General features: G+C 39.9%; 1 protein-coding gene across 1 annotated transcript in view; it reads right to left on the bottom strand.

Annotated features, from left to right (window-relative positions):
• PTCHD1 (patched domain containing 1) overlaps positions 1–12425 on the bottom strand; it is a 47002-nt gene that overhangs the window by 15966 nt on the left and 18611 nt on the right. The window lies entirely within an intron of this gene.

A 12425-nucleotide genomic window follows, 5' to 3' on the forward strand; every position in this document is an offset into this window, starting at 1 on the left:
CGTCAGGATGTTAATTCTATTTCAACTTGTGGGTTACTCCACTCACTCTGAGAGAGAACTGGCTGAGGCGGAAATGTCAGATCATATGTTTCTTTTAGCACATTGAAAAATATTTGAATATAAGTACTGCACTGCTCTTTAGCTATATGCTTTTAGTTGTCTGGTTATTTATTTATGTATGACGATCCAAACGTTTTATATGCTTCTCTGAACTGAATCTGTGCTTAAAGTTTTTGGAGATTTGCTGATCACTAATAAATACTGGTCTATGCTTTAAAACCAACTTTTGGATTGATAGAGGGGAGCTCTTCAAGGGCACAAAAGACAGCCAGGGGTCTAACTGACGTTGATTTTCAATAGGAGTTGGGGCGTAATTGCCATTTGTGCCCTCGAAAATCTGGTCTTTCACATTGAAATGTATGAAAAATGTGCAAACCCCCTCCAGCACACAGTACTGTGGCTGAGTTCTTAGCTGAGGAGAGAGCTTGAAAGGAACAGAAAGAGAAACATTCTGTTTGGTTAACCACACACCTGCTATCGATACAGAGAGGAAGAGGGGAGTATACTGTGGCTGCAGAGGATGGAGGATGGTGCAGGGGTTTGGACCACAGAATATCTAGGGATACTTTACCTTGCATGAGGAATGGGGTGAGTTGCATAGAATGTCAGAGACTTTAACCATGGCGCTAGGAAACATAAGGGGACCCTGGCACTGCAGACACACAGCAAAAGCATGCAGAAAAAGTTTCCCTAGCATTCAGGGGCACCAAACCATGTTTAATCAAGAGAGAAGAGCTTTCAACGTGAATGCCAGCAGCTGGCGTAGGGCAGCAGGCACAAAGTAAGACAGACCTCCCAGACAGATTCCCATTGGTGTCATGTCACCATATGCAAAGCATTACCGATTTTTCCTTCTATTCTACCCACTGAGATTCAAAGTACTGGAGATTAGCAAATGAAAGTTAAATAAAATAACAGTGTTAGGCAAGAGTAGAAGATACTGTGAGCTGACCTTCTCCATAGAGAATAAAATGAGTTTTCTTGACAGACCTTACATGAAATATATAAAACTGAAGCAACAGCAATCAAAAAGAAAACTGAGGCCATCTCAACCTGCCCATGTAAAAATAATTTTTGTGTGTAACAGAACAGCTAAATACCACTGTTTGGGTATGGCACACAGGAATACCTAAGGATGGAATGAGGCTGGGTGTATTTTAGTTTGGGCAAAAACTTAGGCATCGGGTTTTGGATCTGAATTCAGAAGCCAAAGCATCCTTGGTTCTGGGTTATGTTTTTTCTTTTTTGGATCCATGGTCTACTGAAATATGGAGCATCTTAAACTCTTTCAATTTCCCCATCTGCCTCATAACACTGAAACCAATATGGTTCAATAATGCACTAATTTTATCCCTTTAAATAATTTTTGCCCTGCATCTAGGATAATGAACAGAACAGAACAGATTAACATAGAAAACAATACAGAAAACTGCCCTTAACATTGAAAAACTTCATAAAAACAGGAGACAAAGTAAATTTAGTGATGGGGAAACCTCAGGTTTAGAGATCAGCTTGGATACTTAGCTAAATGTCCAAACTTACAGGCAACTCCCCGAACCTGCCATGTACCTCTGTACCTACATAATCACCCTTGCCCCAACAGGCCTAGTCACAGACTCTCTTCTTTTGTCCCTCCCAGCACTTCGTGTGTCCTCTTCATGGAAGAGGTCCGATTGCCCAAAGATGACAGGCCTATACATACCTCACAGTTGTTTCTCATTTTGAGAAATGTCATTCACTTTAGGTCCAAAATGAGTTATATTCCATACAAATTTGGTGTGTCATTTTATTTTTGAAAATTATTTATAACAGGATCATGAAACTGATGTTATGACTGGAGTGTTTCCCAAACTTGGGACACTGCTTGTTTAGGGAAAGTCCCTGGCGGGTTGGGCCGGTTTGTTTACCTGCAGCATCCACAGGTCTGGCTGATCGTGGCTCCCACTGGCCACGGTTCGCTGCTCCGGGCCAATGGGAGCTGCTGGAAGCAGCGGCCAGAAGTCCCTCAGCTCGTGTCACTTCCAGCAGCTCCCATTGGCCTGAAGCAGCGAACCGTGGCCAGTGGGAGCCGCGATCGGCTGGACCTGCAGATGCGGCAGGTAAACAAACCGGCCCAGCCCACCAGGGGCTTTCCCTAAACAAGTGGCGTCCCAAGTTTGGGAAACACTGCACTAAAGGAAGGAACCCTACAGCATTTTTGTATGTTTCCGAAATAAATAATTTTATATGCCTCTCCTTTTGGGCCTTTGTCATATACTGCATCCTTGGGCTATGTCAGGTTGAGAAGAGAGATGGGCCTGACCCCCTCTCTGGTATTTCAGGGACACATTCACTGTCCTCCACAAGCCTGTTATGACACATGGGACTCTCTCTCTCTCACACACAGACCTGAGAAAAAGAGTCAAATTGGTTTCTGCTGACCCTCTTGAGCACACGAGACAGGCTCAGCCAATCAGGAAACATTAATATATGCCATGTAACCTCCCTTTCTGCCCAGGGACCAGCCCAGCTCAAAATTCAAAATGCATCACAAAACTTCCTCAAAATGTTCAGATTCTAGAAAGCTATTTCTAAAACAAAGTTTCATGCCCAACTTTGATTACATTTTTTCATGGACATGGAACATTTTTTCATGAAACATGGGAAAAACACCAGGTTTTAAGGTTGTATTCCTAAATTGATGCCTATACCCATGCTAACTCAGCACACTGAGCCATCTCTGACATGTTTCAATTGGGACAAGGATTTGTATCTGAGTACAATGTACTCTTGCTTCCTGATCTTTTATAGGGGAAAACACAGTTCTTGCTACACTAATATTTGCCGTGGATCTCACTTATAGTTTGTTAGCTATGTATTTTCTTTGCACTTGAAGAGAGCTGGGAGAACATGGCATAAAATGTTTGGGAACTATTTGTATTTTTAAATACATTCTTTTCAAATGTTAGTGCCTCCTTTGCATTTGCTTTCCTCACTGGACTGAAGGCAGAAGATCAGTCGGTAGGTGGAATGGAGGGAAGGAGAGCAGCAGTTGTTTGGGGAAGATGGGTGATCAGTTGCCAGTGGGTGTGGGGTAGAGGATGAATTTGTCTGGAGATCTGTGGGGACAAAGAATAGGGTGAATGGGCATGGCTGTGGCGGGGATTTATGCTTATCTAATCAAAGGACTAGAAATATTGCTTCAGGAGTGATGGGGAGGGATTGTGGAAGATGGATTGGAGGGCACAGAATTTGTTACAGTGATTGAGGGGAAAAAGATGGATTGGAAGAGGAATATGATTGGGGTAGGTAGGGAATCAATTGATTATGGAGCAGGGAGGTGAGAGAAGCAGAAAAATCAATTGGAGACAGAATGCAGTTGGATCAGATTGGATTGGAAGGGCAGAGGAGGGACTGAGGGGTTCAGAGGATGGATATTGATGAAGATGTGGGCAGAAGATGCATTGGGGCTAAGCAGGGATGGGATGGGCAAAGGACAGACTGGGGAACTGATTAGGGGTCTGAGGAGGCAGATATTGTATTCAGAGATGTAGTGGGGGCAGAAGATGGATCAGGGCAAAGAACTGTTCAGGCCCAGAGTATTCACTGGGGAGATGAGGGGAAAGGGTATGGATTGTGGGCAGAGTAGCAATTTTAGAAGTTTAGGGGGCAGAGGATGGATTGTTGAGGCTGGGGTTTGTTGAAGTTAGATTGGGGGCAGATGACTGAGCTGGTGGAGAATGGGAAAGAAATGGAAGGTGAAGTCAAGAAAGAGATGGGAGCCTAAGCAAAGGCTGGGAAACAGCAAAAATGATGAGGGAAGCTTAGGGAGAGAAATCAGAATACAGGGTTGAAGTGGGAGCTGGAAGACAGAACATGGAGGGACAGTAAACAGGATACAGAGAGCAGAGTGGAAGCAAGGGAAAACAAACCTCAGAAGGGATGTGGGAGTGAAGATTGTGGGAAAGTGAGAACAGGAATGAATGAGATGGAAGGGGAAGAGGCAGAGGGACAGAAACTTGGGGAGATACACATGGAGAGGGGAGATAAAGTTCTCCTTAGGAGAAACAGACAAGGAAGAGAGACAGGTTGATAGAGAAGGAAAGAAAGCTGAGTGAAAAGAATAAAAACAAGGGAGACACAGTAAGCTTCTCATTTTTATTAATTTATGACAAAGATCGGTGGCAAAATACTCTACAAAGTCAAACATTTGTGTGTATTGTACCTTTAAATGTGGAATGAAGGAAATTTGGGAGCGCCATTCAGGAATTTGGTACGGGACATTTATGTTTCTGTATGTAAAACTAATGCTGACAGAGGGTTTTAAAAGAATATATTAATATTTTTTGTGTCTGATGGAGAATATGATGAGTGCTTTTAGAGCCTGGGATATTTTTGAGCATGGTTACATTTTAACAGAATGCAGTTCACCACTAGTAGTTTACTTCAGAGTTCCAAAGAAATGGCAGGTAGACTACAGACCCTCCCCGGGTTACACAAGACCCTACTTATGAAAATTCACACTTAAGGAAAAAGTTCCATAAGCCAGAAATAGGATTTTTGAGTTGCGGAAATTTTTGTGTAACGTACGGGTATACATTTCTGACTTACGCAAAATTCGAGTTACGCAAGGCTTTCCGGAACAGAACGATTGCGTAAGTCGGAGGGCGTCTGTACTTGTTTGTTCAAATCTTGGTCTCAAATCTTCCAAAGTGCAGGAAATTGCACTTGGTATTTCAAGCTATGCTGCAGTGCTCTTCACATTTTTCTTGCCACTCCATAGTCTCCCTGGTTTTGTTTAGCTACACATAGGCTTGAGCATCTTTAGACCTTTAGAGTTTCTTTCATTTCCATGTTTTGCTTTCACATTCTGTCCTTGTCCCTCTCCCCTTCAAACACAGCCAATTCCTACCCTGCTTTTTTAACCCCACATTTCCCTTCCCATCAACATAATTCCCCATCTTCCTTTTCTTGACTTCATATAGCTCCTTGACCCGTCTCTATCTGCTTCTTCCAGATGGCAGTGAGTCCACAGACTTTCCAACTCCCTCTCTTCTAGTCCAAACCTTACCTGTCTGATATTCAAGAAAAAGGTCTCTGGTCTGACATTTTGTTTTATGGGTTCTGTCTTGTCACTCTGCTAAAATTTCACATTTTAGGCCTTTAATTGCCATGTGAACTACCTTCTCCTCTGAACCTAAGGAGGTTTGAGAAGTTGCATATTTTCAAGATTGCTGCTGGCTCAGCAGAGATTCCTCAACTTGCTGAGACTGCAAAGAATGTTTTGACAAAGTAAAGAGGCTTGTAGAGGACTGTGAGTGTTGGCACCGAACTTATCTGTATTTTATCAAACTTAGCAAAATGTTTGATCAGTTTACGGATGGCTGAAAGTTCAGGCCATTTTTATTTCTGATGAACTGTTTTTTCCAGGCCTATTCTAATGCGTTAGTACACTTTTAAATCAGAAGCTAAATATAAGCCAGTGGAACATTTACTGCATCTCTCCCCATATTTGGCAATGTCTGACATCCCACAATTATTTTACATGGATGCTTCTTTCAGTGAATGTGGTCGTTTAAAAGAGCTGAATCTTCTTGAACAAACTGTACAGTTTTTCTAAAGGAATAACAGACTGCCTTTTTGAAATAGAAAGACCAACACTGAAAATTTCATTTCAGTTGTCTAAGATCAATGTGTCATTATAGTTGTATGATATAACATGTCGACTGTCTCATGAGCACAGCTTATTTTTAAGTGGTTTGATATGTAACACACAGTGCTTTTGAGGAAGTGGATATACTTTTAAGGATCAGGAATCATTAAATGACACTTACTAGATATGGTGATCCACGGTATTTCGATACAACACTTTGGCCTGGGTCCAGATAACAAACACCCAAAAACTTTGGTTGGGGAAGCTATGGTGAATCAAAATCTGGATCTCTGCTTTGCAGTTCATGACCACCTATATAATTTGTTTAATATAATAATGAAGAATTTGATTTGTTTTATGTACTTCTGGAGTTTAAAAGTGTATAGGCCCTCATTTAGCAAAGTATTATTCAAGTATCTAACTTTAAGCATTTAAATATTTTTATTCCTGTTTATCAAAGCATTTATGCCCATACTTAAGTGTGCTGATGATTTGGGGCCATAATGTTTAAATTAGTCAGTGACATTCTGCTCCCACTTACATTCAGGCAAGTCAGGTAAGCCACTGGGGTTCCACACATGTAACAGATCTGAATCTGGTTCATTGATTTTTTTAAAAGAATTTTTTTTTGCAAGGAACACCTTTAAGAGCATAAGAATGGCCATACTGGGTCAGACCAAAGGTCCATCTAGCCCTGTATTCTGTCTTCCGACAGTGGCCAATGCCAGGTGCTCCAGAGGGAATGAATAGAACAGGTAATCATCAAGTGATTTATCCCCTGTCGCTCATTCACAGCTTCTGGCAAACAGAGGCTAGGGACACCATCCCTACCCATCCTGGCTAATAGCCATTGATAGAACTATCTTCCATTAATTATCTAGTTCTTTTTTGAACCCTGTTATAATCTTGGCCTTCACAACATCCTCTGGCAAGGAGTTCCCCAGGTTCACTGTGCATTGTGTAAAAAAATATTTCATTTTGTTTGTTTTAAACCTGCTGCCTATTAATTTCATTTGGTAGCCCCTAGTTCTTGTGTTATGAGAAGGAGTAAGTAACACTTCCTTATTTACTTTCTCCACACCAGTCATGATTTTATAGACCTCTAGCATATCCCCCCTTAGTCATCTCTTTTCCAAGCTGAAAAGTCCCAGTCTTATTAATCTCTCCTCATACAGCAGCCATTCCATACCCCTAATAATTTTTGTTGCCCTTTTCTGAACCTTTTCCAATCTCAATATATCTTTTTTGAGATGGGGTGACCACACTTGCATGCAGTATTCAAGAGGTGGGCGTACCATGGATTTATATAGAGGCAATATGACATTTTCTGTCTTATTATCTATCCCTTTCTTAATGATTCCCAACATTGTGTTCGCTTTTTTGACTGCCATTGCACATTCAATGGAGGATTTTTAGAGAACTATCCACAATGACTCCACGATCTTTTTCTTGAGTGGTAACAGCTAATTTAGACCCCATAATTTTATATGTATAGCTGGGATTATGTTTTCCAATGTGCATTACTTTGCATTTATCAACATTGAATTTCATCTGCCATTTTGTTGTCCAGTCACCCAGTTCTGAGATCCTCTTGTAGCTCTTCACGGTTTGCCTGGGACTTAATTATCTTGAATAGTTTTGTATCATCTGCAAATTTTGCCACCTCACTGTTTACCCCTTTTTCCAGATCATTCATGAATATATTAAATAGGACTGGGCACAGTGCAGACCCCTTGGGGACACCACTATTTACCTCTCTCCATTCTGAAAACTGACCATTTATTTCCTATCTTTTAACCAGTTACCAATCCATGAGAGAACCTTCCCTCTTATCCCATGACAGCTTACTTGGCTTAAGAGCCTGGTGAGGGACATTGTAAAAGACTTTCTGAAAATCTAAGTACACTATATCCACTGGATTCCCCGTTGTCCATATGCTTGTAGACCCCCCTCAAAGAATTATAGTAGATTGGTGAGGCATGAGTTCCCTTTACAAATACCATGTTGACTATTACCCAACAAAGTAAGTTCCTCTATGTGTCTGACAATTTTGTTCTTACTATAGTTTCAACCAGTTTGCCTGGTACTGAAGTCAGGCTTACTGCCCTCTAATTGCTGTGGTCACCTCTGGAGCCCTTTTTAAAAATTGGTGTGACATTAGCTATCCTCCAGTCATTTGGTACAGAAGCAGATTTAAATGATGGGTTACAGACTACAGTTAGCAGTTCTGCAATTTCACATTTGAGTTCCTTCAGAACTCTTGGGTGAATATCATCTGGTTCTGGTGACTTATTGCTGTTTAGTTTATCAATTTTTTCCAAAACCTCCTCTAATGACACCTCAATCTGGGACAGTTCCTCAGATCTGTCAACTAAAAAAAATGGCTCAGGTTTGGGAATCTCCCTCACATACTCAACTGTGAAGACTGATGCAAAGAATTCATTTAGTATCTCTGCAATGGCCTTATCGTCCTTGAGTGCTCCGTTAGCATCTTGATCGTCCAGTGGCTCCACTGGTTGTTTAGCAGGCTTCCTGCTTCTGATGTACTTAAACATTTTTTGGTATTACTTTTTGAGTCTTTGGCTAGCTGTACTTCAAATTCTTTTTTGGCCTTTCTAATTTTATTTTTATACTTCATTTGCCAGAGTTTATGCTCCTTTCTATTTTCCTCACTAGAATTTAACTTCTACTTTTTAAAGGATATCTTTTTGCCTCTCACTGCTTCTTTCACTTGTTGTTTACCACAGTGGCTCTTTTTTTATTTTCTTGCTATGTTTTTTAATTTGAGGTATACATTTAGGTTGAGCCTCTATTATGGTGTCTTTAAAAAGTTTCCATGCAGCTTGCAGGGATTTCACTTTTGGTGCTTTACCTTTTAACTTCTGTTTAACTAACCTCCTCATTTTTGTGTAGTTCCCCGTTCTGAAATTAAATGCTACAGTGTTGGGCTGCTGTGGTGTTTCCCCCACCACAGGGATGTTAAATTTAATTATATTATGACACTATTACCAAGTGGTCCAGCTATATTCACCTCTTGGACCAGATCCTGTGTGTCACTTAGGACTAAATCAAGAATTGCCTCTCCTCTTATGGGTTCCAGGATTGGCTGCTCCAAGAAGCAGTCATTTATCTAAGAGCTGTGCAAAATGTTCACAGTGAAAACAAAGCTTGTTGCAAAAATTCCCATATTTAGCTCAATGGCTGAGACAGCACCTCATCAGTGCCGTATAAGATTCCAATCTTTGCAGCTCTTCCTGTCCTCCCTGTCCCTAAAACCTCATTCATATATGGTGAGAGTAGAACCTTGCCCTTTTGGGACCAGGTGGAGAGGCTCCTGCTGTACTTCTGACTAGTGCTGAATCTCACTGAATAGCATATCTCAGAAGCCTGTTAGTTTCAATGACTTTATTTAATTTCTGCTTTGTTTTAATAAGCAATTGATGAATCCTAATTGTGGTAAAGAAGCCTGTCCACAACATAAAAGCCATCACCACAATCAAGACTTAGTGAGGCAAAGAATTCAATAAATACAGAAACTGAAGCTACCTTTTCTGCACTACAAATTGTTCACTGTTGGAGGGGGTTGAGGCTGACACGAGGTAAATAATTAAGAGGAGGATCTGTCAATAATCTATTAAAAATAATACACAATTAATTGAATACTTTGTTTTGCAAATATACTGTCTGCATTATCAGTAAATCCAACAAGGAATCCTTGTGGCACCTTAGAAGGCAACTTCCATCTTTTCATGTGCTGTATTTTTATATCTGCCTACTGTATATTCCACTCCACGCCTCTGATGAAGTGGGTTTTAGCCCACAAAAGCTTATGCCCAAATAAATTTGTTAGTCTCTAAGGTGCCACAAGGATTCCTCGTTGCTTTTGCTGATACAGACTAACACGGCTACCACTCTGAAACCTGAATTATCAGTCTGGCTTTTTTTAACTCAGAAAATCATCTAAAAACATTCAGTGAATAACTGGACAAATATTGTGAAATGTTATGAATATATTATTTGAGAAATATTATTTGACCAGCTGTAGTTGATCACAGTGGTGGCATAGTGGCATCTGTGTAAGATCAGGATTTGAATCAGGAATAAGTATTTTTTTTCTGACAACTTTTTGCTTGTAGTCATGAGATGATGGATTCATAGATTCCAAGGCCAGAAGGGACCACTGTGATCATATAGTCTGACCTTCTGTATCTCACAGAAAGCCACAGAACTTCCCCAAAATAATTCTTAGAGTAGATCTTTTAGAAAAACATCCAGTCTTGATTTAAAAACTGTCAGTGATGGAGAATATACCATGACCCTTGGTAAATTGTTCCAATGGTTAATTTCCTCACTGTTAAAAAATTGCACCTTATTTCCAGACTGAATTTCTCTAGTTTCAATATCCAGTCACTGGTTCATGTTACACCTTTCTCTGCTAGACTAAAGGGCCCATTATTAAATATTTTTTCTCCATGTAGATACTTAGAGACTGTAATCAAGTCACCTCTTTGCCTTCTTTCTCTTCATTCAACTAAACTGATTGAGCTCTTTAAGTCTATCACTATAAGGCACGTTTTCTAATCCTTTAATCATTCTCGTGGCTCTCCGAAACCCTCTCTAATTTCTCAACATCTTTCTTGAATTGTGGGCACCAGAACTAGACACGGTATTCCACCAGTGCCAAATACATAGGTAAAATAACTTCTCTACTCCTACTTGAGATTTCCCTGTTTATGCATCCCAGGATCGTGCTAGCTCTTTCGGCCACGGTGTTACTATGGGAGCCCATGTTCAGCTAAGAAAACGTGGGTAAGTAGTAGATACCACACTAAACCACAGACCAGAAATCCTATATTCTCTGAAGGTCAGTAAATCTAGGGTCTGATCTAGTCCTCCTTGAAGTTAAATTAAAGTATCTCCACTGACTACAATCAATGTTAGATTGCACCTCTAGCTTTCAGTTACCTAATGGGAGGCTTTATTTTTTAAATGTATATATGTAAAATATTTGTTGAAATCTGTGCAGAATCTTTCTATGTCCTGCTTCACTTTGCTGTCAGAAGAAAAAAAAATTGTGTTTTCAATTGTCCACTTGATTAAACCAATTCTCATTAAAAAATTTACATCTGTCCTTCATGTCCATGTCTGATTTTCAGGAGTTTATATTAATCCATGCAAAGCATATGGAGGATTCAAGTGAAATGGGCTAGTAGGTTCTGACAGTTATTTAAAGTTTAATTACTTGCTAGAAAATCACTCCTAAAAAAATAGTAATACATTTGAATTAAAAAATAATTTTGGTCTATAGTGTTTGGCAATCAAAGGAGATCTAGAGTTAAACTATATTAGCTCACCCACCTTATCTCTCAAATATCCTGCGACCAACTCGGCTACAAAAACACTGCATGCAAACTAACCATAGTTAACTTTGCACCCACCCCCACCCCCATAAGACGTGTAGATTGCAGCACATTCATTGCCAATGAATTAAAAATGTAAAAGGCTGTCTTCAAGCAGTGTGAGTTTTGATCCCTTAATCTAGCTAACATTTTATATTTCAAAGTCACTCCATGCAAAATACTTTCATTTCTATGGATGGACTTTTAGATTTAATTTCTGCAGTGAATATTCTCTTTATAACACACACAGAAAAACAGGATATTTTGCATAATCTCCTTAGTTTGATCAAGGCATTTTTAGATTACATAAAGTCAAATATAAGAAAACAGGGCAGATGGCTAGCCTCCCTGTGACCGAAAATTCCTGCAAGATATTTCCTTTTGATCATGTTACATTTTATTTTAATTTTTTGGATGTGTTTTGAAAATCAGAATTACATGCTGCCTCTGATGTGACATTTGAGGGTCTGCTTTCTGTTTACTTACTTTCCACTACGTATATTCTGCACCTAAATGGCTGCTTTATAAAATGTAACATCCTTTTAATTAAACATGTCAGGAGCACAAGTATATTATAGGCACATCATAGTGGGCCTAGTTTTGAATATAAAACAAACCTACTGAAACATGTAACATCACTACACGATGTGACTTAGTAATTGGAGATCCACATGTGCTGAAAATGTGTAGTACTGCACACTGATTTTCAGCTGGGAAAACTGTTATTAAATCAATGCATGAGGTATTCTTCACAAATGAATACTGTTGCGAACAAGGACATATCAGACACCTGCAGTGTACAAAGTTTTTCTACCATTCATGAACAAAACGCAAAAGCAAACAGAATGAGCTTTCCAGCTATCTTTTTACATTCACTAGTGAAGTCCTCCGCCTGCTTTGATTTAGTGCCAAGTTTCCCCAAAATGTGCCTAATCAAAAGACCCTTGAAGTTAATAAAAGTGTTTCCACTGACTTCAGATCAGGTACAATCTGACTCTCCTCGTCTTGATATCCAAAAAATTATGGTGGGTGAGTGGAGTATAAAAATCCCTGTGGTAATGCCACCAACCCATAGGTGTGCACAGGACAATCTTCATAGTCTGTCAGTACTTTGATCATTTGCAAGGCTTGATGCTGAATGGTGTGAGCTGGCCTGGTCAGCAAGAGCCAGAGCTCTGCAACTTAGCAGTGCATATTGCTACTTAAACTGTCTTGGCAAATTCATTTTTCAAGTGAAATGCCACAAAGAAACTGCCTATTACTGCATTTATTCCCGAAACAGACTGATTAAAACATAAGCCCATGATAAAACAAGAGTGTGTACTCATGGAGAG

This window comes from Mauremys mutica, chromosome 1, assembly GCF_020497125.1.
Source record: "Mauremys mutica isolate MM-2020 ecotype Southern chromosome 1, ASM2049712v1, whole genome shotgun sequence".
In the NCBI taxonomy this organism is placed as follows: Eukaryota; Metazoa; Chordata; order Testudines; family Geoemydidae; genus Mauremys; species Mauremys mutica.